The following is a 4,758-nucleotide window of genomic DNA, read 5'->3' as shown; positions in this document are numbered from 1 at the left end:
AGGCTGTCTCTTCCAATATTATGTGTCTTAAGTGAGTCTTAGGTTCCTTCTCTGAAAAATTTATTGAGTATCTTCAGTGTGTGAGACACTGTGCCAGCTGCTAAAATAGCAGCCAATTTATCCTGGAGTCCTCTAAGACAGTACTTCTCAAACTTGAGTGTGCATTGCAATCCCCTGGGGGGCTTGTTAAAACTCCCGGCCCATCTCTAGGGTTTCCGATTCACAAGGTCTGGGATGGGGCTCAAGAATTTGCATTTCTATCAGGTTCCCAGGTGATACTAATGCTGGGTGGGTCCAGGGCCCACACCTTGAGAACGACTGCTTTTTTTTTGTTTTTTTGTTTTTTTTTAGATTTTATTTGTAAGTAATCTCTACACCCTACCTAGGCTTGACCTCACAACCCTGAGATAAAGAGTCATCCGTTCCACCGACTGAGCCCCCCAGGCGGCTCGAGAACCACTACTCTTAAGAGTCACCTGTCAAGGTGCATACTCTAAAAGATGTTTTCAGTTTGTGACACACTCAGGAGGTGAGATTTGAGAGAGGAGTTGTAGAACTCACATGTGAAACATCTGTCTCCTCATAGCCTAGTCCATGCAAGAACCTCACCGCTGTCTCTAAGAATATTCTAGCTTTATGAGCAACATCACCTTGATGGACTCATGAGAATGAATAAAGTGCAAAATGCACTTCCGTGGTCATTTAATTGGCAGTTATAACATTCTAACGCTTTCTTAGCACATGTTCTTCAGATAATTAGAACTAATCCATCATTTACTATGTGGACCTCAAGGAAGGTCATTCAAATACAGAGATTTGGTGCTAGTTCAAAAATCTGCTAGGGTATTTATTGAAATGCTTAAAATGGAATACTCTAGCAAGTTTGGCTTATTTTTAAAGGACCCTGGGTAAGTTCTGAAAAAAAATTGGATTTTCAAATTTTCAATTTCTTTTGATCTCTGCTGAAATGCCCAAATATCAATTTAATGACCAGGATTGCCAGGTAAAGATGGTCCATTAAAGTTCAGCACTTTTCCCTGTTCCATCCCAAAGCTCCCTAGGCTAAGAATAGGGATTTTTTTTTCAGTTGTATTGGGATATAATTGACATATGACATTGTGTCAATTTAAGGCATACTACGTGGTTTATGTCACCTGCACTCCTTGGCTCATGGCCCTGTATTACCCAACCTCTGCTTCCTCCCTCCCATCTCCTTCTTTGACTCTCTCTCCCGCTTTCCTCTTCATCTGCAAGGACCCTTGGGAACCCACTGGGCCCTCCTGGAATGTCCACGATCATCTCTCCATTTCAAGGTCCTTAACCACATGTGCAAAGTCCTCTTTGGCCATATAAAATAACATATTCTCGGGTTCCAGAGCTGAGGGCAAGGACACCTTTAGAGGCCATTATTCCTCTCATCACCGATGTCTCCATCACTCTCAATGAAACCCCTGGTTGGCAAGCCCCGCTCACTGGCACACAGCTTCTGTTCCTCTCTTTGGCGCATGTCTTAAATATTAGCAGAACATTTAGATATCTGAGCCTCAGCGTTCTTATCTCTGATAGTCCCTTCCACTTAGGAATATTAAGATTAAGTGAGTTAAATGTGTAAAGTGCTTGAAAGACTTTCTGCCAGACAGTAAGTACCATAAAAATGTTGGCTTATATTATTTGATAGTATTATCATCAAAGGAAACCTTCTAATGTTAAAATTAGAGAATAAAACAGAGGGAAAAAAACAGGGGGGGAAAGACTGCACAGGAAGATGAAAACATACCAAGAAATCTGCCATTGATATTTCCTCTGGGACATAAAAAAAGTCATATCCCTGAAATGAGAACTTTCAAAATGAAGGGAAACAACCAGAAAACAAGAGCATGCTTTTGGAAATTCAAAATAGTAGTTGGAAGTATATGAAATTGACACTTTTTAAGATGGGAAGCCATCAAATATTAGCAATTTTGTACAATTCTACCTATTATGAACACAGGAAAAAAAAGACTCAATAGAAGAAAACACTGAGGAGCACCTGGGTGGCTCAGTCGGTTGGGCATCTGCCTTAGGCTCAGGTCATGCTCCCAGGGTCCTGGGATTGAGCCCTGTGTCGGGCTTCCTGCTCCTCGGGGAGCCTGTCTCTCCTTCTCCCTCTGCCCCTCCCCCTGCCCGTGCTGTCTCCCATCCTCCCTCTCTCTGTCTCTCTCTAGGAAATAAATGACATTTAAAAAAAAGACTGAGAAAATTCTCAGTAGAACAAAAAGATGAAGAATGGAAAATAGAAATGATGTAAAAAGTATCTCTCCAGGAGGTCCAACAGCTAAGTGAGAGAAAGAGGGAAGAGAAAAAAATGGAGGGAAGGAAATTATCATAGAAGTAATTCAAGAAACTTTCCAGAATTCAAAAACATGAAAGTGTCCCCCAAGGGGACAAGGGTGGAAAATAGAACCACCCTAAGACCCATGCTCAAAGAGAAGCTCATAGATGCTTTGAGAAGGAAAGTGGGGAAGAAATAACCCAAAGATCAGAAGTTGAAATGCTGGGGCTCCTGGGTGGCTGAGTCGATTAAGCATCTGCCTTCGGCTCAGGTCATGATCTCAGGGCCCTGGGATTGAGCCCCGCATTGGGCTCCCTGCTCAGTGGGGAGCCTGCTTCTCCCTCCCCATCTGCCTGCCGCTCTGCCCACCTGTGCTCTCTCTCTGTCAGATAAATAAATAAAATTAAAAAAAAACAGTTGAAATGCTTTGGGCTTCTCAACAGAAATGAAGCTGGAAGAACTATGGCAGTCCTCACTTTCTTAACCCATGGTATGGGTTACCCAGAGTCAACTGCGGTCTGGAAGCAGATGCTCCTCCTCCTGACCTCTCCTCAGAAGGTCAACAGTAGCCCAACGCTGTGTCACACGCCTGCATCGTTCACTTCACTTCATCTCATCAAAGGAAAAGGGTGAGTGCAGCACGGTACGATATTTTTGAGACAGAGAGACCACATTCAGCTAACTTTTATTACAGTATACTGTTATAATTGCTCTATTTTATTATTATTGCCATTAATCTACTGGGCCTAATTTATGAATTAAACCGTGTCATAGGTACGTATGTATATATAGGACAAAACATAGCACATAGCGTTGGGTACTAACCACGGTCTCAGGCATCCGCCGCAGGTCTTGAAAAGAATCTCCCACGGATAAGGGGGACTATGTTTATAGGACAAAACCTTTAAAATGTTGGGAGAAAACAATTTCCAATTAACAATTCTGCAGGCAGCCAAGTTTGGAGTTAAGTGTAATGATGCACGTGGAAGACATTTTCAGACTTGCAGAACTGCAAAAATGCATTTCCTATGCGTTATTTCTCAGGAAGCTACTGGAAGACAGCCCCTCACCCCCACCCCATGAGGGAGTCGGTCCCTAAGAAAGAAAGATGGTTCCAGAAAAAGTCTGGAACCGGTGATAAAGGTGGGGCTAGTAACTGAAGGACTGGGCTTAAGAGAAAAGCAAACATATTTTTAAACAGTGTTTTCCGTACATCCTGAATAATGTAGCGGAGAAAATTCTCTGGAGCAGAGGTCTCCAACTTGAACGTAAATCACCCTGACGGTTAGTTGAAGCAGTGCAAGCTTCCTGGGCAGTAATTGTTCCAAGTACATATTCTGGAGAGCTCCGGAGATCATTTAGGGGAGAGATGGTTACTGTTGAAAGTGCTTGTATCTGCGGAAGGAGGGAGTGATGGGCCTGGGCGAGTTGCGTGAGCAGGAAACTCTGGTGATCGCCCAAGTAGGCCCTGTCAGAAAGAGATTTGGCCCCCACACTGGTGGTCAGCGACGTTGGGGGGACAGTGAGCCCACCACCTGGTGCTGGAGACACAGTTTTCCTGGCACACCTCCCTGACCACTTGTTTATGTACCGTCTCTCTGGCTGCTTTCCCCCCACAAGGGCAGACCTAAGTAAGTCGTTGGGAGGGTCTCTGTGGCCCACAGAGCCTAAAATATTTACTATCTGGCTCTTTCCAGAAGTTTCCCAACCCCCATTTTAAACCATCAGTATTTCTACACCTGAAATGAATACAATATTGATGGCCATGATTGTTTCATAAAACATTGATCAAGTCAGTGCTTATAAGAATAAAAACTAAATGAAAGAAAAGCAACAACAACGACGACGAAAATGAATGACTACAGAATCCTAAGACGTTAGCACTGGCAGAGATCACGGTCAGCTGCATTGTTGACAAGGGAGGAGACAGGTGTGCCCAGGGAATCAGCTCGTCCCCGGTCTGAGTCTGGGTCCTGGTCTGGGTCCTGGTCTGAGTCCTGGTCTGGGTCCTAGTCTGGGTCTAGGTCTGGATCCAGATCTGAGTCCTGGTCTGGGTCCGGGTCTGGGTCCGAGTCTGGGTCTGGATCTAGGTCTGGGTCTGGGTCCAAGTCTGGGTCTGGGTCCTGGTCTGGGTCCGAGTCTGGGTCTGGATCCAGGTCTGGATCTGGGTCCAGGTCAGGGCAGTGGAGGGACCTTGCCTGGTTCTCCCGGCCCTGGTTCCCCCACAGCCCTGTGGCCACCACCACACTGCTGTCTCCCCTCGCCTTTCCCTGGTTTTAAGTGGCTTTCCATGTAGGTGGGTCATAAAAAGTCACTAAGGTTTCATGAATGAAACCTGGCATGTGACTAGGGTTGGCAGGCGAGCCCATGGAGCATTGTGCAATGAACACCTGGCAACATAAAGCTCGTGCAGAAAGGATTCCCAGATTTTTCAAGAACACTGAGAG

The sequence above is a fragment of the Canis aureus genome, chromosome X (assembly GCF_053574225.1).
Source record: "Canis aureus isolate CA01 chromosome X, VMU_Caureus_v.1.0, whole genome shotgun sequence".
NCBI lineage: Eukaryota > Metazoa > Chordata > Mammalia > Carnivora > Canidae > Canis > Canis aureus.
Note: the sequence above shows the minus strand (reverse complement) of the source record.